General features: G+C 28.0%; 1 pseudogene; it reads left to right on the top strand.

Moving 5' to 3' along the window:
• Window positions 1–13,087, top strand: part of LOC149058392 (uncharacterized) — a 37,944-nt pseudogene extending 24,857 nt beyond the window's left edge.
• Window positions 13,088–22,322: the final 9,235 nt, after the last annotated feature.

The raw sequence follows: 22,322 nt of genomic DNA, 5'->3' as shown, positions 1-22,322 counted from the left end.
TAACATAAAGGCACTTTTATAGATGCTCTCAGACGACAACGAATATATGTGGGCGGTTGATAGAGAACACTTTGGTAACATACCTACTTAGATAATTTGCTTCAAATTTAATTTAACGCCTTCATTCGTACGTCTGAAAAACTTTTTCAGAATACTGTCGATTTCAATTCTGGTCACAGTAAAGAGATCTAGAGATCTTACATCTTTGATAATGCCATAATAAACTGTACAATAGATATATCAATTTTTATATTATTAAGAGTTTCCACAAATTGACTAAACGATAAAAACATCATACGAGTAATCTTATATTTTAATACTTTCTGATCTATAACATAAAAATATTTATTATCCTTTGTAAAAAAAAAAAAATAAGTTGCCCATAATAAAAGTTTAAATTTTCTAAGTATTTTGAAAACGTCATTTATTGAGTGTAGAAAATCATCATTTAACCATTGGTTGAATGTTTCGTGTTTCTATACGATTTATATTTTTTGAATGATAACAAAATAACATATACTATCGTTTGGAGATAAATATTTATTATACGTTGAAATAGTGCTTTAGTGCGGTCAAAATTTGAATTTCTATCGCTCATAAAAATGTATGATTTTACGTTAAACTTTTTTTTTAATTTCATGCATTTCTCACAGTTATTTATTATTGAATTACTTACCACAAAAAAAAAAAAATGATATTGTTGAAACGGGGTTTGCGTTAATATTCCTGTTATTGTGTAACTTATTTTTGTTTTTAAGTTAATGTATTTATGTACAGATTTATTTATTTATTATATGCCTTGTATTTGTATTTATTTGTTTTATCATCTACTAGCTGAATTACCCGTCTTTACCGGGTTTATTAATTGTTGTTATCTGGTAAGATTAAATATTTACTTAAATTAAATTTAAATAAGATTGTTTAAAAAAATATGTCATATTATATTAATTGTTTATTAAGCTGATTTTTATCATTAATATAATATTTCTCTATAAACTACATTAGTTGTAATTCCTGTTGGTGCCAAAATAACTAAACTTGTGGGCGTACTGACTCTGGAGCATGCCACATATAATTGGCGTGTGAAAAACAATCTTCTCTTATATCGATCCCTGCAAATTTCAAGGTTTGACCTTATGATTTGTCTATTGTCATGGAAATACATACTTTTACAGGAAACTGCATTCTCTTGAATTGGAAAGGATAATCTGATGGTATCATCGGTATATGAGGAATAAGAACTGATTCACCTTTTGCAGATCCAGTCATAATAATAGCTTCAAAAAAATACTTTTGTAGACCAATAATTTGTAGACGTGTCCCATTGCACAATTTTGGTGGATTAAGATTTCTGAGAAGCATTATAGGACTTTTGAATATTAATAAATGTAGTAGAAATCCAGGAGGGTTGAGTGAATTGAGAAATTTAACCGGATAATTAACTGTATCATCTACTTTTAGTACTGAATTCACTGATCTGTATTCCATATTTTTTGCTTTGAAAGAGTCCAATAATATTTTGTTTATGTCTCCCGCTGTATCAATTTTTGACGTCAATAAAAAAAGCAATTATCCAGTGAATATAATATTGAGTCGCTTGAAATTAGAAGAAAATATCACGATTTATCTTAGTTGTACAAATTATTAAGCTCATTAATCATAGTCAAATACCTTTTAGAGTCCCTCAAAGTAATACTCGTGGGTCACAAATGTTTTATCCTAACACTCATCGAAACAATTACAGTCAATTCGCTCTGATCAACAGAATGCTAATTTTTGGGAATTCTATTAATAATTTTGATTTTTTTCCACGACAACTTAACGAGGTTTAAATCATTGATTTTAAATGTTAATGGTACTTTTAAGCAATAAATGTTAATTATTAAATTTGTAATGCCATTTAGTTTTAGTATAACTTACGTGTAGGTATGTTTTATGTTTGCATTTTTGTCTATTAAGTGTAAAAGAACTGTTCTGACTTTCTGAGCCTTAATTTTTGGGTGCATACTTATTACAAATAAATAAATAAATATGGCCCTCTCTATGAGCTAATATGAGCTTCTTACTTTAGCAAAAAGTGGATTGATTAAGTTGGTTTTACCGGCTCCACCAGGACATTCAAAAATATACATTTTCCTAAATTTAATTAATTTGATGCTATTTAATATTTGTTTATAAACAAATCACTGTTCCTCAGTTAATGAGTGTTCATTTTGCTTAACAATCTCGTGTAAAGCAATTAAACCATAGCTTGTTTCTTTTAAATATTCTCTATTTTCTAACAGTCCACATATCTTGTAGGAGTTCCATATTCTTTTAAGCTCATTTCATTTAAATTCAAAACAAAATCTTCAATTAATACTAAACATTTATTATAAAGTTCATCGTCTGTTATATTATTTTCCATGTGTTGTCTATGGTATTGTCGCCGGATATCGTCCGAAAAATCATCCTTATACTTATTCCAAAACCTTGAAGCGTCCGATGAATTCCATAATCTGAGCGCACGGCAGAGTGCCAGGCCAAGTTACAGCAATTCCAGTGTATCTTTACACGAACCAATTCGTCCTTTTTTTCTAACCCATATATCTCTGTTTCCTCTTAAGATAAACTTTTTAAATTTAAAACACAGATTAACTTCTAGTAGCTTAGGACACTGTAAGAAAATGAGCCCTTAATAATGTGCCATTTCAAAATGGCAGGATTTCAAAATTTGCAATATTGTTACTGACTCACTGACTCACTGACTCACTCACTGATCATCAAAATTATAAGACATTTCCCGTATAGGTAGAAACGTGAAATTTGGCACAAAGGTTGATTTTACAGTGTAACTAAAGCGAAAAATCTAAAAATTGAATTTTTTCAAAATGAATGCCTCTCCAGAGTGTGTATTTCTAAACGTATGAAGTGGCGCGTATAAACATTTACTTTCAAACAGCGTTACAATATGGTATTAAGTCTCGACGACGAAAAATAAAAGACCGTACTTAGGTATTTTTGCCTGGTATTGATAACGCTCAAGAGTCCAATTTCTCAGCTCCTCAACAGAAACCCAAACGGTCTTACAAGAGAAAATCTACGACGTATAAAAAAAAAATAAAAAAAAAAAAATAATAATAATAATAACAACACGTCATCCACGACGTTGAAGCCCGCAAAAATAAATGATATCCCCAACAAAAACATAACAGTGAAGAAAGGCCAAGTTCCAAATTCCCTCCCAAAAAAGTCGGCCAATCAAAGTAGTGAAATCTACATTGTGGCCAAGTCTGCTATTTTTTAATTCATAACTTCAATGCACTCCTACATTAAAGAGCAACACTTCTCTTTACTTGTATTGTTCAACACTTGGTCAGTTTCTAAATGAGGAATAAAACATCATTATCGAATGTGCTCATTTATGACTTACATGGGTGGTGAGGAGAAGAGAACTCAGAAAAAAGAAAAACGTTTAGATTTCTTCTCAAAAAAGATAGCGAATCATAGTAAGTAGTGGTATCTACATTGCGGTCAAGTCTAGTTTATTCCTCATTCAGAAACTGACCAAGTGTTAAACAATACAAATAAAATAGAAGACGTGTTGCTCTTTGATGTAGGTGTGCATTGAGATTATGTATTAAAAAATAGCAGATTTGGCCACAATGTAGATTTCACTACTTTAATAGGCCGACTTTTTTGGGTGGGAGTTTGGAACTTGGCCTTTTTTCACTGCTATGTTTTTGTTGGGGATATTTATTACACCGAATAGTTCTCTCATTTTATTAGGCAAACGACGTACTGCTGCTTCTTCTAAAGCTAAATTTCACTGATTGTCATCTTCTAATAATCCAAGTGCTCTACATGTTGCTTGAAATGTCGGATATTCGGTGTTGTTCATAGACTCACAGTCTTCAAAAATGAATACGATGTTGGGCCTTTTACGTGTTGGAGGAAAATACGAAGATTCAATATTCTTTGAGTGGATTGTATAAACTCTACCCAAAGCTGTATCTTTCTTAAATCCTGATCAACCCACGACATTCTGGCCATATAACAAATTTCTTATTTATCCACACATAATACGAAGCAACTCGTGGATAAACCAATGTTCTTCCAAAATCATCTGTTTGACATATCAGAAAAAAGTCTGAAGAGTATTTTGTTGGTGGATTTTCTATTCTTTCTGTGACATTATCTCAACATTTATATGAACAATAAAAGTACGCAACAAAACTGGATTGTATGGAACAATCCACATGTTATTCAAGTCAAATCGACTTAATACTCACTTTGAAACCTCCATCATTTGTATATTGCCTTATACAGGGTGATTCTTTTATCAAATAACACTTATTATTTAAAAAGTATTGACTTTTTTCAAAATATTTTTTACATAGTTTCAAGTTGTTAAAAAACCAACGCTTTTATTAAAAAATTATATTTTTAAATATTTTTTATCCTTATCATTTTTTAATTTTTTTTACTTTTTTGAATGGCAACATAGTTTTTTAATTTCATATTCCAAAGCAGAATATTTTTCTAAAAATGTTGATACATAAAAATCGAATTTAGGACGAGTAGTTTATGAGTTATAAGTATTTTAAGTTTAGACAAGCGGAGTAGTGGACAAACATTTTGCGGGGTAACCCCGTACCACTCCACTCCGCCAATCTAAACTTTAAATACCTATAACTCATAAACTTCTAGCGCTAAATTCGAAATTTTAACGTAATAATATAATTAATTAAAAAAAATAGCTTTATTAATTTATGAAATTTTAAGTATAGGTTACCATTTGAAAATCAAAAGTTGATAGTGGTTTACCTAATAAATATAAGCGCGAAAAATATAAAAAATTTATACAATCAAGAAGAATGTAAATCTACAATTTTGAAGAAAAAAAATTTTGAAAAAAGTCAATACTTTTTGAAAAAAAATGAGTGTTGTTTGATAAATCAATCACCCTGAATATTTTGGATAGCCATATTCTCCTCTTTGAGTTTCTTTAATGAGGTCAAACTGCATGGCGTTTGCTGCAAACACCTTCTTTCATGCAAGAAGAACTTTTGTTCAAAAGTCTACATGATCTATGTATCATGTTAGCCTTTACTATATCGTACAATAAGGGATCTATAACTGGATTTGGAATCTCAGCACACACGAATTTATCTATCATAGCTGAGTGCTTCTTACATTTCTTGCCGTTTTGGATTACACGTAAAAGTTATGAATAAATCTAAACTGACATGGTGTCGAACAGACGTCAGTGCATCTTGGGATAATTCATGCATATATCGTGGACTTGCTATAAAAGATGATACGACTAATCTTCTAAGTTGATCTGCTTCAATATCTTGTCTTCCGACGACATTTTTTAAATGAATATACTTATGTGCTCAAGCTTTTTTTGATGATTTCTAATAAAATTTAATTTTTCAGTCTCTATTTTTTCGTACATATCTTCTAAATATTGGTTTAACAATGGCCCATAATGAAGCAAATGATTGTCTAGTTCTTTTTTAACCATAATTCTGTATGAATAAAAGTCAGATGCTGATACAGTTTTATCCTTAAAGGGAAATTTTTTATTTGCATCCTTCTGAGTATTATTTTGTAAAATATCTATCGAGTATCCAGTTTCTCCATAACAAAACATTAGAGGGTATTGAAGTGCGTTGTAGAATCTGTGTAATTCACTTATCCATTGTAGTCGATTATCTATTTTTGAATGATAATATCTCTTTTTTCAAATCACTGCCCAACAATTACTAAAGCTACTTCATTAGTCGTTGCTGCATTAGCAGGGTTTTTACCTGCGTTAATCACCACCTTAAAATTGTAGAATGTTAACTTGCATTCTTCCTGAGTGTTTTAAATTAAACTGTCATACAAATAGTATACTGGCATTGCACTTTAAAAAATGGCATAGAATCTTTTTCAACAACTTATTTGTCATCAAACGAAGTAATTTGAAAACAACCATTATATTTCCTTGCACGATTAATGAAGTGATCGTGATCAGGATAGTCACTCATGAGTAAACTGCGTAACGGTTCTGGTGGCTGTAGCAAGATATCGAGTTTAGTTTTACCTAAATTGCAGCACATGCCAGGTGTTTTGTCTTTCTATTTAGGAGAGTTACAAAATTTACAATTTTGGTTCATAGTGCCAATATAATTTTTGGGATGATATGCAAGACCAGTTATTTTAACAATTTGCGCAATGGATTTTCAGACCGAAAAAAGTTTTTTCGTCTTTTTTTTTTAACTTCCTTGACTTGATTGCTTCGAGGTCAATCTGTAGATCTAGCACGGCGACGCTTCTTAATTTTATTAATTAAATTGTCTGTGACACTGATATTATTACAAATAGACAAATCGCTCACTGAAGTAAAAATTACATTTTTTGTAAAATTTGGAATATTAGAAATAGATAAATAAACATCAAAATGCCCACTATTAATATTTCCGGTTAGACGCAATCTTTTTCTTGGGAATGTATCTACACCAAATTTGGCATAAATATTATTATTATAATACATTTCAAATACATATGGGAAAATATTGTCAGCTGCAGACAATTCGCAGTAACCACCGTAGACAGTAGGATTTTCTACATATTAACGACCATTGGATTGGGCAAATATTTTTTTAAGTCATTATCATTGATGTACATCGTTTTGTAATTATTCGAAATACATCATTCGTCTATTTATACTTATATATTTTATGTAAATAGATTTTTGAAGCTAATTTAAAGTTAGTTAATGAGTTATAACATATGCGAAAAATATTTTGTCAATAATAGAAAAATCTTCTATAACATACTATCATCAAGTTGGGTTTTACTATACCGATTTTCACCATAATCGTGTTTATTTTTCATTTGACTAATCTCTCTTGGGGCTCGAATCTACTTTTTTCGTCGCCTTGAAAATTGCATCATTTGCATTATTTACCTTATATTATTTTATACCTATACATAAACAAGAATTTATAAATTCAAAATTACAATGTAAATAATATAATACTTTTTTTTGGTTTTTATTTTAAACACAAAAAGATTACAATATAATCGATAAAAGAAATAAAGTGATAATAGCTTAATTTTTTTTATATCTCCAGAAACAGAACATTATTTGTATACTTTTTAAATTTTAAATGGTCAGTTTGAAATTAAATCTATTTGATATAATATTAAACCATGCCAATAAAATATTATTATTTAATTTAAAATTGTATACAATTATATACCTAATAAAATTAAATAATAAAACGAAGAACATATAGTAATAATTTATAAAGCTCATGTTATCAGAAATTAAAATTATATAAAGAGAAAACATCGCCTGAATTATGAAACAAATGATAAAATATAACATTTAGTACATGAATAAGTTATCGAATTTTGTTGATAATTTGGTATATGTAAATTAAATTGTCTTTAAAACTTGAACTAACAGATTCTTAATTCTTCAACCAGTAAATTATATTAAAATATTCATTAAAATTAGATACTTTAATATTATCATAACATTGATCACAATTAATTTTTGTAAATTAGATTGCTGTAACCATCACATACATTTAAATAAGGTAGGTCGTAAGTAATAAACGTAATAGATACTCATCTTATAAATTGTTCATGATAATGAAGGCCATTTTTTCCAAAGTTTGGCTCTAATCGTCGTATAACTCCTATTTGTGTGTGGTTGCTTTCCTTCGTCTCTTTTTAATCCCGCTGATTTATAGGTGGATTCTAGTACATACAACAAGCTTGTAGGCGTTGAATGATGTGTAGGTAAGTAATAGGTACCTAATACCTATATGTATTATCAATGCTTGAAAATATTCATAAAAATATAGATCCAAAAACTGATTATTCCAAAAATAATAAAAAATAATTGACTGTATGTAGGCGTGGATGGCTGGATAAGATAGAGTAGATATTGATAATCAAATAGCTAATTATTAATTATAATATTATGTAAGTTTTGTAATGATTATTTATCGTGAATATCATTCACGCAATCGCACCGATAAAAAAATCTTCGTATAGCACATGTTGTTACGTATAAGTACAAATCATTTATAATATATTGCTAGTACGTCTAGTTTTTCCATTTAAGGCAATCATCGCCGTCGTCATGCAATTGCTTCGGGGTGGTATTTCAGTAGATTCTAGAATTGAATTTTTTTTAAAGGGGTGCTGGGTATTCAAAGGCCTGCATGCAAATGCTTACAATAACCACGTCTCTAGGATTTATCGTTTGGAGGTGAATAATGCTAGGGGGTTTTATACCCTTCCTTCTCAGCCCTCACGTGACCATATCAGTCACGTACATTTTGTGCCAAAAAACACTGTCAGATTTTTTGCGATAACTTTACCTTTGAAATGTATATTCATTTAAAAAAAATACTACATAATATTAAACGTGTCATTTTGAAAAAAATCTGTAATAAACAGAGTGTCTTATCGTTTGGTTTAGGTCAATCAAACGTTGTTTAAATATTTTTTGCATAGGATTTTTTTTTAAACCTCAAGTATTGTTATATTACACAATTTGTATCAAGTTTACAATAATTGTAAGTAAAGTGAAGTGAGATGAGAAGATCCGATTAGATCAGAGTAGATCAGAGCATCTATAAGGATATTTGATTTTACAATATCTCAAAATTACTAAGGATTGTTCATTTAAAATAGAAAACAACTAATTTGTTCAAATATAATGGTACACATAACAATATGCAAGTTTTTTTTAAATTGCATTATTATAGTTATTATAATTAATAGTTATACAAGTTTTGAAGTTTAATTGGAGGGTAGCAAAAATATAATTTACAAAAATCTTATTATAAAAAAAAAAAATTAAAACATAAGCACAAGTAAACTAAATTTGATGAGTTGCTGTACATAATTCACTGTATAATATCAAATATTTTATAAAATATAGGCTTTTTACTTACATGAAGCATGCGAAGCTCCATGCTTGAACTTCTGTAATCATTAGAAAATTAAATATTTGTTCATACAATCAATAATCATACATTACAATAATACAATATTATCTAACAACCAACTCATTTGTCAACCTCTTGATCTTTTTCATTCTCCTTTTCGATAAAGCAATTGGATTATAAAAATATTTGGATTCCAAAAAATGATTTTGGAATTGAAATTGTTGAATATTTTTGAGTTGAGATTGATGAATCTAACCGTTCTGCAATTTCTCATAAAATCAATTGGCTTAAAACAATTTACAATCGTCTTGATTTGTGTCCGTTGAATTTTAATTATTTGACTTTATTATATTAACAAAATTTTAGGTTTTTAAGTTTAATTAATTGGCTTGGAAAAAAGATAGTTCAAAACTCTAGCCTGAATGTAAAAAAATCTGATCAATATAATTATATAAATATCATGTAACACCTACATATCACCTACATAACCGTTGGAACGGTCATAAAGTAGTATATCAGCATAAGTGATAGTATCGATTAAAATTTTTTTTATTGCTGAATGTGTATATTTTATTGATTTACATTTTGCTCTTGGACCTTGACCGTTACTGATTGTCAAGTCAGGGAATAAACACTGTCTCACTCGTTGCAATACCATAGCGATAATTTGAAAGATATTTGTTGTAGTCGAGAAATAACGAGAAAGACGAAGACCCATTTTCAAACAGTATAATAATAACAACTTTTTTGCGATAAACTGGAGACTATATATAGTATATCAGCACAATAACAGCGGCTGACATTTGACGAGAACTTTTGCACGAGTTTTAATATAGTTGTTCGGGAAATATAAAAACGTTAAACAATACTGCGCGAATGGGGGCTATTGTTTTATTTGTTATAATAATATATACAATAAGACATTATGGATAATATTGAAAATCTCAGAATCTTGTTTAACGCCCGTCAATGTTCAATATTATTAATAATCACTTCAATAGTTTTAAACTTAAGAAAAAACAATAATAATCTAGAATCTCTATAGAGCTTGATTCGTATTACATTTCTAATCTACACAGTTATATGTGCAATATGACAACAATGAAATGTGTTTTCCGAACAAAAAATATTAGACATAATATTATGATTATTTACGACATTTCGAATTTTCAGTAACATTAACACAAATGTAACAAAATTGCGATAGTTCCAACATTCGTTATTTTATTGTTTCGAATCTTTGATTTCTTAATCTTTCAACAAGAAACACCATTATAATAGTATATAATATGAGCAATGTGCAGAATGAACATTCAACTCATGTAATATCCGTTAAACAAACGGTAAAAATACCTAGAATGTGCTATTATACCAATACAATACAATTCATTATAAATATTTATATAATTAGCCTAAAGCTGTGACTATGTAAGTATTTTGGACATTTTTACGTGAAATTTATAAAGCAAAAATTCTACACATAAACAAAAAATGTTTTGTACTGTGAGTGGCTTTACTTGATTAATAAATACATAGGTATATTTTGATATTGGCTGTGGGAATTGGCCCAAATCACTGGACCAAAACCAAAACTAATTTCCACGCACTTGGCAGCAAATCTGCTATGGATCTATCCATGATACGTATAGGTCTTGGAGAGAAATTTGATGTTTTAGAAATAATATTATTAGTGCTTGGCTCGATAAGAGAAAAAATAGGGTTAAGAAAATATTCTTATTTCACTACTCACTTTAGGCACCAAATACCAATAAGTACAGTTTTTAGACGTTTATATAAATATATTTAGGTACATACTCCCTATTGTACGTAGATGTATTTGGTAGTCTATACACGAGACAGATAATATATATTGATAGAACTCTCCAGTTCTCCGCCTTTGCAGTACCGTCAGAAAAACTGTGAAAACTATATTTTATATATAATACCTACGTCCTACATGTTTTCGATCAAATGTATTAAACTGTTTGAGTATATGCCGGAAATAATCGATTCGCTGATGCGGCACTTGTCATATCCGTTATATAAAAATAATACGACATATTAGTATTATTATCATTTTGTTCAGATGCTTAAGCCTGAGAAGAAGCAATTATTGACAGTTGTTCGTCGTGGTTGTAAAAAAACTTCTGTCCTAGATTATAGTTTAATATCATTGAACTGTTGGTCGTTATAAATATCTATATTTTAGAAGGTTTTCAGAAAAGTAAAATTATTTTCACCCACTCTTACATTTAATTGGAAAATTGTAAGACTCGACACAGTTTTATATACGTTCATACGGCCTAACCAATACACATCTTGTTCAGATTATATGACACGAAATATTTACGAAAAACTTCGCAAAACTATTTCACTGTATAAATAGTTTACTTACAACTCTAACTATTATAAGTTAAGCATTGTTTTAACCATGTAGCGGAACCGTACATAGAGAATCTCTGCAGCCATAATCGTTTTTATTTCACAGTCTTGCAGTGGTGTGAAACTGTGAAATATTCCAATTTAACACTGCATTGTATTTTCAATCCAATTTTCAATTGCATACAGTTAAATAAATATACGGTCAACATGCTCAACTGATGCAATTTAATGAAATAACACTATTTAATAATAAAAATAGGTAGTTTATTCATATTTTGTTTTTAACACGAATGTGTTTTAATTAAAATTAATTATAAATTATAAACTAAATTAAAACCACATAGGTTGATTTTTATACATAAGATTTAAGTTTATATCGTTATTGGGAAGATCACTATAACATTTCTACACATAGGAATTTTATATTAATCATATTTAGTATAAGTTCCACTAATTTAACCCTAAATAATTCCATATCCTTAAGTAAGGAGTAAGGACAGGCGTATTGTATAATGGTCATTGTTATATTTTATTATATAATTATCAGCGATAGTAGGAAAATAATACTTTAATATAAAATAAAATAACGTATATGCACATGAAATATTATTTTGGTAGTAAGTCGATACCAACAATAAACGACGTTTGTGGCATACATATACAATTAAATTGCGTGACGTGTGAATAAGTTAGTGGTTCAAGATTATAATAAAAATAAGGGTGCTGGGTGAGCGTGCTTGGTGAATTATCTTATGTATACATAATATATGTATATATATAAATGTTAATTAAACTCAGAGTTTATGTTATAAGTGGAAGCTTTTAATTTCATTGTTAAACTTGCCCATGCAATTTCCATCTTATTATGCCATGTATGCAAATAAAACAATGAAAAATTGTGACCTTGGCTGGCAAATGATAAACGAAAAAATTACTAAAGTCAACGCTAATGCGTTAATTGGTAAAAAAATTATCGATTATTCGTATACGCCCGTCTTATCTTATTTATCTATGCCATGGAGTAATGTTTATTCTGGACGCATGCAGACAGGCGGATTAAATCACACCGCGTTTAAATTAACTGATACGTCGGGTATTAGTTTACCGTTTACCTAATCAATTACATATTGATAATGTTAAAGGTCAATCATCGACTTCGACGTCTAATAATTTTCAAATATTATCAGACAATTGGAAAAAAATATTTACTAACAATTTCAACAGATATATAGAACCCATAAAATGTGGACAGTACATAAAGCAAGGGCTTAAACCGTCTGTTTCTGTAAAAATACAACCTTCGTTACATGTTGGTGTTTGTCCTGTACCGCAATTAACTACAACAAACGCGTACTTCGTACCAGACAAATTTACAGATATAGAATGTACACGGGACATACAAACAGAAATGATATGCGAATACGGTTTGCCGTATTCGTATTCACATTTCACCGCTCCACATACCGAATTGGAAAATGCTAGTAGACAAGGTAAAATCTGGTGAAATGTATTATGAAGAACTGTCTGCGTTTAATAGTCAATTCATATCACCAGCAGACAACAATAGTCCTAACTTATAGCAATTACTTACGCCATCGGTTTTTTATCAAGCCGCCGTGTCAAATATCAACGTACAAACTACTCCAAAATCAAACATAATACCTACTACTCAATCAAACATTCCAAAATTTGTCACGGAAGAGGATCCAACTCAAGAAGACCTTGATCGCTATTATGAAAACCTACGTTTGGAACAATGGAAAAAAGACATGAAAGATAAAGGAAATAATTAAAATATTAATAAAATAAAATGAAAATTATGTATTATTAATATTTATTTTATACTTATACATATAAAAAAGTGGTATTAAAAACAATGGATTTATTTTTAAATTATAGTTTATTAAGAAATCGGCTCTATGCCACTTATGTAATCTTATCCTACTCCTAAAAGCTTCCATACCAAATATTGATAACATGTCATTAGTGAATATTACTATAGGAGGACCTTGGACTGCACAATCACCGTAATATTTAATTTGAATACGTGTTGTGTCGCCGGCAAGTAATTCTTTAAGTTGTTCTATATGAGAAGATTCGTAATTTGGTTCGTTCCAAAGAACTAAACGTTTATCGACTGCCTCTTGAAATGCAAAATTGTCAGTTTTATTAGCGGTACCTAACTGACCGTAATTTAAAAAAAGCAGCAACGGCATCAAAAAAAAAAAAATTTACCAGAACAAGGTTCACCATGAATACCTAGCTAAAGTGTTTTGTTTAGGTGTTCTGCGGTCTAAAACATTAATCAAATCTGTAAGAAAATTATAAATTATTTCTGTGCTATTATATTGATGTAATAAAAGTTTGTTGGCTAATTGAACCGAAAATTGAACATTGTAATATACGGCCGAACGTAATCTATTATAAGCGTTAAAATATGGCTTGACCTTAGGATCACTATAATAATTAATATAGTCAGATAATTACCAATCACATAATTTTAAACACCAATTTCGTACATCTTTTTCGGCGTATTTCAGTTAGTTAATATGTATCTTTTAAACTACGATTATTATAGAATTCTTTTATTTTCATATAGGATTGAGGGGAGGACATGTTGGATATTGGTACAGAAGCTCTTCGATAGTTAACGGCCCATCTTCCTTGAAAACCTGTTTTTTCTTATACATTTTGCGATTGGAGACATTTTGATTTGTTTTAACATTATTTAAGTAAAAAAAAAAGAAAAGAAAAGAGTAGAATAATAGTAAATTTAAGTAATAAAATAAATAGCTAAAGATATAATAAATTATATAATCAAAAAGACTCAGATAATAAAGCCAGCCTCCTGCATAGATTGATATTAATCTTTCAAATCAACAAAGCCTCTCTTATATCATCCAAATCCGTTGTCGTGGATCTATTATCACAAGTTAAGATTTTTCTAAAAATCTGCTTGTTTGAACCACAAAAGACATTGCAAAGGTTATCAATAATTAGTTTTATAATTAACAATTGGTTATTATTTTATGAACGTAAATCGAAAAAATATGAAAATATCTCTAATTTAAAAAAAATTTCAATAAATAACTCAAAAATCTCAAAATATATTTAAAAGCATATCATTTCTAGAAAATAAAAACAGGTAAGTGGATATTGCTCTGCTGTATTACAGTATAATTTACAAGACGTGGGTTACTGCAATAGATGGTGATTTGAATTCAATGATATAATATCATTGACTTATTTTAAGCAAGTGATTATTTTTCTGATCGTTACATTTTCCATTATTACTTATATAATTTATATATTCAATTTTTAAACCATATAAAAATGTCTGATTCGCGCGTTCCGTGTTTCATCCAACGAGTTAAGCCTGGCGTTGGTATGGCGTAAACCTATTGTGTTTATAAAATATTTTAAAAAAGTATAAAAAAACAAAAACAAAAAATTCAAACACCTGTAACACGCGTTCTTACTAAAACGTATTTGAACTTAAGAGATTTAAGTGAATACACAGTGGCGATCGCACTTTCATTTAATAAAATAATATAATATAGGTAAGTATATATATATATATATATATATATATACATTTGTGTGTGTGTGTATATTAACAATCCATACGGCATTCACTGAAGTAAATTTTATAAAGAAGGACATAAATATACACGATTGAATGTTGGTATTAACGTATAGGTACTGATATATCATTATACTCGAAAACGACGTCAAGCATTTCATAAGTCTGTTCTCATTAATTTACCTACAAGTGCATTTATTTGATATTTTTATTTTTATCAAAGAAAAACTGTCATACCTAGGTCATTTTTCCATGCAAGACCAGTCGATATAAGGATAAGTATAATAATAAGTAAATTATATAAAATATAACTTATAACATATTATGAAATGTAATTTGTTGTAATTATGTGAAAATTTAAATCGATATCGGTATCGGTATTTTCCCGATATCACGATATGATATCGGAAACAATATAATATAATATGCAATATCGATTATTAAAAATATATCGTTGGTCAACACTATTATTTTTTCGTAACGACCTTATTTTTATATTTATGGAACTATATTTTCGAAACCAGCGCCTATAATGTCCTCTCTGCCAACTCTCTATAAAGAAAACTGTTGTTATCGAAATTAGATCTTGTATGGCGTTTTAAAAATACTATAATAATAGATACTCTACACACGTGGGAAGCAATGCATTCGGTAATGATGTAGTATACTTAAAATACGTCTAAAGGAGTGGTTCTTAACCGGTATGCCGCAAGATCGGCTAGGTGTGCGGTGTGTCGATAAAAATATCGGATATTTTGATATTTGTAATTATGCCGGTAAAAAATATTGAAAACAGTACTTTATTCTATTATATTTGTGTTGAGTGTGCCGTGAAAACTTGTGATGTATAATAGTGTGCCGTGAACCAAAAAAGGCTTGAGAACCACTGGTTCAATGTGTATATTTATAATATTGTTGAAGGGGCACAGAGTTCCCGATAATCTTTGATCAAAATAAAAAATAAAAATAAATAGTAAAAACTAATATAAATATTCCATTTATCGAGACAAGTTACGATTAGTGGTGGACCTTTTAGGGGGGGGGGGGTAATATTTTTTTACATCAGTACGTGATAAGACGTTAAATTATAGCATCTTTCACGGTTGACTTATAAATATAAAGTAGGTATAATATATTTAAATGACCTTATGGGCCATGGCCCATGGGGGGCTCAGGCCCCTTTGTCCTCTCCCTTAAATTTGCCACTGATTACGGTTATACAGTCAACGATCGTGGCTTCTTTATATTTTTCAATAGCTGGATAAATCATTTCCGATAATAAGGAGAACTTCTAAAAATCATAATAATGGCTAACAATCGAATATGATGCTAAAATTTAAATAGCTTATATAACATTTGCCATTTACAAAATAAAAAAGTATGTTTGTTTTAAAATGTCCTCAATTGATATCATCGCATCGAAAATTTGTTATAAATCATATTTTGTCATTGGAATCGTAATATTATTATACTTTATAGTTTATACACCATTAATAATAATTATTATTTATTACGTATAGTATAATAATAATAATTTTCATTTTATCTAAATCTTATAATATTATATATAATGAAGTGTTATTTCAATAATTTCTTCTCAATCACCTATAATGTCTTAATATAATAACAGCTACTTTTTTGATTTCGGAATGCTACATCCGTTTTCAATTTTGTTGTTAAATGTAAAATAAGTTCAGATAAATATATTCATGCAGTTAGAATAAGTAAATCTTGTCAAATGTCTGGTAGTTGTGGATACAATAGCAACAGGTACCGGATATCCGTCTGCTATTGTATAAAAAATAGGTATGGCGAATCATAAAAAAATCCGCTTGCACCGCATCAAAATAATAAATTATGGTCGTGAGTACGTCAATGATATCCAAATCTGGGGGTGGCATTGTAAAAACGATATACATATTTGAAAATAAAAATAATGAAAATATTTACTATTTGAAAATATTCATTTTCGTCGATGTTAATGTTAATGCAATTTAACGTCCATATCCGTACTTTGCAACAGGGGTCGACACCCGTCGCCACTGATTGTTCATAAATGTATTTTCATAAATATGATATCACTTTAAATATTGTAAGAGAATGAAATTATTTAAGAACGATCAATTTACATAAACAATATTAATTATATATGTAATTCCAGGTTTACTGCGTAGGTAACGTATTTTTGCACGTGACATTGTTTTTGATTTTAAATTATTTATACTATTGATTACTATTGTTTTGAAGTGGTTATAGATAAATTGGTTATCTGTTATCTTGTGTATAATTCCGGTAAAAGGCAATTCTCAAAATCGTGTGTAGTAAGACACACTTTTTGTAGTACATGTTATAATTTACATACTTTTAAGATACGTAATCTAAATTTATTTTTATTTTTTTTACTGATATTATGTATTATTATTTGCATGCATTTTGTACACTAAAAATGAGTTATAAAAAAAATTTTTTCAACAAAATTTCTATTTTATTTAAATAAAAATCATTTATTGTAAATATATATTATTAATTTATAGAAACTATGTATAATTTAGATTTGACTGATTTGAGACTGTGTGTAGTACGAAAATTTGGATATTTAAGGGATTGGTAACACTAACGACATATTTAGTTTATAACCGGTAAACCAAATTTTAACAACGGTTTGAAACCCCGCTTAGAAATTAGTCGAAAAGTGCCTTAAAAATTATTATAATGCACGATATGAGCCTGTGTATGTGTTTAATTTAGGTTCTATATTATTAAAAATGTTTAATAAATATTACACGATATATTCAAAGACAGCTAAAAGTAATTTTAAAAACTTACAAAAAGCGCACAAAAGTGTAACATTTTTGTAATTTATGATTTCAAAATCAATATCGAAATTCTAAGGTTTATAACAGGTTATTATGTGTCGTGCGTAAGACATATTTTGAAGTAGAAGTAATTCGAGTGTGGTAAATATGAACATATGGAAACGTGTAATTGTATTTAATCAGCTGTTTTTGAATATATACGGTGGTAGACGTAGAAAATCGTGTATACATATATATAATATAATATGAATATATTCTAAAAACTACCTCTAAAATTTATTGAAAAATATACATTTTTTTTAAAATATAGAAAAGCTTCATACATAGAGAGGATATAATGGTCGATGTGGAAGAGAGGTTAGAATATAGTTATATTACTCTGATGAAAAATTATGTTCATAATTGACAAAGTTTTGGAAACGAAAAGGTTGATTTAAAATTATTTAGTAATATATTATGACTAAGGTTAGTGATTATCACTAATAATACCCAAAATTGAATAATTAAAATATCAAACTAAATTCAAAAAAATTAACTTCTGAACTGAAACATTGTTAATAGACAATTCCCGAATTTACTAAATTCACAAGTAAATATAAGATCGTAGGTACATTCCAAAAAATTTTACGGGCTTAAACAATTAATAAATAATATTATAGTGAAACCATGTAATTGCTTAATCGCTTAGATATATAAAAAAAAATATATTTTTTGAGTTTCATCATTTGAATATAATTAATAAGTTGATTATGTGTGTCTCTCTGAGAGAGACGTTTATTTATTTTAGGAAAATACATTTGATATGAGTTATATTTCAGCAGAATGCTGTTAGGAGAGTTTACCACTTGATAATGCAATGTCATGACCGTTTTAAAATAATTTATTATAATTAATGGGAGCTTTCAATATTTGATTTGATTTATACATTATATTCATAGTTGTTAGAAAGGTACATTCAAAATAAATTAGGAAGTGGCTATTTCCGCGTCCGACGCGTATTTACCTATTTTCGCGTCCTATGCTGTGATTGGTCCAAATATTGATAATGTCTTATTATTTTTATCATCTGATTTTTACCGCCTTAATTTAAATTTCAGATCAATTATTATTTAATATTTATATACGATAATTTAATTATTTATATTTATTATGTTATTGTATATAATATACATGCTCTGTTGACCTATTAATTTCTTGAAAATATAAATATATAAAAAAATTACGTCTTAAATTGGGTCATATATAGTCTTAAATCAGATGTGCAATTTAAGATAGATAATTATTTATAAGATATAGATCTTTAACCTGATATATTCCTCAATGGATAATCCCACAGATAAGAAAATACTCTCCTATAGTATAGACATATAGTCTGTTCTATTATATTTGAGAGAAGTGTTGTGTCAATCACATATAACCGGTATATTCCTCAGTGGATAATCCTACAGATAACACAATTATTCTCCTTTTTTCAAGACAGTATAGACATATAGTCTGTTGACTGTTAATTTGGTTTGTGGATAAGGATGTGGCCAGTATTGTGGTATCTGGGAATGGATTTATAAGTGAACCATCAATTGAAAATAATCCAAATAATATACATTGTGCTGTTTTAGACAGTAACCTTGCGATTGATGATATAAAAGGTATTTTGATAGCGATGGCTGGGCTGCAATGCTCTCCAGCAAGTTGTGGAGATAAAGCGGATAAATCCAACATGGATATGTAAATCTTGCAATGAGGATTCATCAAATAATTCAATTTGTTGCAATAGATGCTTAGAGTGGTTTCATTTTAAGTATGTCAATGTTAAAACAACATTTAAAAAAAAATATGGTTTTGCAGTATCTGTAAAGTAACTTATGATTGATAACTTAAATACATATAACTAATATTATGATTCTGTATTAAATAATACTTACATTATACTTTGTGATTTATAGAATTTTATACTTTTTTATATAAGAACGACTGATTTACACTATTTGTAATATACTAATTTAATACTATTGATTATAATTACTATGTTAAAAAATATTATATTAAATTTGAATTTTTGGTATTTGGTAATGATAAGATATTATCAAAATTTGGACCAATCACAGCATAGGACGCGGAAATAGCCACTTCCAATAAATTAATGATTTGTTGATTTTAATTAAAGCAAAATAGATATTGAAATGTGCGTAATTAGTTGTTAAATATTAATATCAGATTTTGAATAAACTTGGTTGTTATAGGGTATTTGTGTTTATGAATATAATATGTACATGTTTTTTAAACATTTCAAATTTATATACATACTATTTTATGTATAGCTTACTAAAATATTTAAAAAAAACCACTTTCCGAAAATGATATAGTGTTCCGTCTACGTTTTGCACTTCCTTATTATATATATTATTATTAGGCGTTTATTTATTTATGAAAAAAGGACATTTTCCTAACTGTAAAATGAAGTGGAAGCATGATTCGAAACTAGAATAATAAAAAATTCAATACAAATAAAATAAATATAAATATGTAGGTACTTGATAGTTGATAGTTATGTAAAATATAAATGTTTTGTTTTAATGAGGAAGGTAATATTTTGTATTAAAATTGTTTAATTGATTTTAATTATTAAATACAATTTTACGCAATTAATTTCATCTTTTTATATAATTTATTGATCTTTTTATTATTTATTTGTATCATTTTTAAAAATTTTTTTTTTATATAAATATGTAACTTAAAATTGAAATATTATAGTAAAAGCATTATTTTTTTTATTGATAATTTCAAACTCGCCAGCTAGGTATGGCCATTAGTTAAAATTTAAATTAGGTTACAGTATTTACAGTTTTAAAAAATATTTCTCTTAGATACTAAAAATTAAAAGTAAAATATGGTTACATTGTATATAAAAATTGTTTACATATTATTTTTAGATTATATTTTAAAGATTTGTTGGTTTCAAAAATTGTATCATCTAACTATTCTTTTTGGTGTTGGGTCCAAGTGCAACGCCGAGGCTCCTATCTAGCCCAATGATTTGTTGATATTGTTCGTATTTGAGGCATTTGGTTATCATGTGTTTCACTGTTAATTGAACAAAGCATTATTTTGTTCAGTTACTAACTTATGATATTTCTGAAGATGTTATCGATAAAAATATTTTAAACTATTTTATTAGTTTTATAAATTACCAGAATGTGTTACATATAATAATAATAATCTAAAATATAATGTATAATTTATGAGGCTTTACTTCATAATATACTATCCTTTTGATATTTAATTGATCTCATTATCTAATGTACTTTTGTAATGGTAGGTTAGGTTAGGTTAGGTTAAACAGATCCACCCATAACTATTTGTTAATAATATCTCAAAACTAGTATACCTATGTTATTTAATGTTATAATTTTATAATGTATTGTTTGATAACAATAAAAATAAAAATAAAAATACATTTTGGCAATTTAACGAAATGTATGTTAAATTTTATTCAAGAGTTATAATACAATATACGTATATTTTATTGATAAAAGTAGGTATATGCTTGTTTTATGTATACATCATTTTAAATCATATGCTAACATTATAATTTATAATGGAAAATAGTTTCTCAAATCGTAACAATGAATTATAAAGGTAACATAATAAAGAAATCTAAAAGGAAATTAATATAATTTTTAATAATAACTAGTGCGTACGTTTACTCATTATGGGCTGTGCTTTATAAGCATTATATAAATTATTATTATTATTTAAATGGAAACTGTGTATTTGCATAATATATTATGCTTTAAAATAATTAAGGAAATTCATTTGGATTGTCACTTTCTATTTATACAAACTTGCAGTATCTAGTTTTATGATTAAAATAAAATCTTAAACTTAACCTTGATTTTGTAATCAGCGTATTATAATTCGCTAAAAAAAGTTCATTAATCCTATTTGTTAGAGTAAAAGACTTTTTTCCGGAATTCTTAAGCAAGTATACATATAGGTTGGATCACTGGAATATTAAAAACAGCAATAGTCTACCACTTATAAATTATAATTGGAAAATCTTTATAAGACATCCGGTATTATAAAATATCAATTTTTGCGGTTCGTTATCGTACCTTAAGTTAGTACGTATAGTACATTTATACGTATATATAACGTTAGCCTTATTCGTGTTTAGAATGACTAATTATACTTACGATAATGCGTTTCCTAAACAAACAGCTGGAGAACTAAATAATTGTTAACGGAAATTGTGATGATTTAAATTTAATTTATAACATGAAAGGTTTTTTTTTCAAGTTGGCATTAAAGTAAAATAACAAAATTATTTTCCGTTGCCACTTTTGCACGTTTCATTGTGTTATCAACATAATCATTATCATCACCATTATGTTTGTGTTTTGTAAACAATGACAGAAGAGTTTCATTGTTTTTAAGAAAATGAAAACGAGAGAAAAAAAATCTTAATTAAACTTAACTATTCATAATGACGCTGGAACACTTTGACTGGTTCATTTATTATGAATATTATATTATACTCATTCAAGTATAAAATAGAGTATAATTGAATAGAATAAAAACGAGTTTTGCAAGGAAAAACAC

This window comes from Diuraphis noxia, unplaced genomic scaffold, assembly GCF_037042655.1.
Source record: "Diuraphis noxia isolate RWA-SAM2 unplaced genomic scaffold, SU_Dnox_SAM2 contig0002, whole genome shotgun sequence".
In the NCBI taxonomy this organism is placed as follows: domain Eukaryota; kingdom Metazoa; phylum Arthropoda; class Insecta; order Hemiptera; family Aphididae; genus Diuraphis; species Diuraphis noxia.
This window is presented reverse-complemented; position numbering and strand designations above follow the sequence as displayed.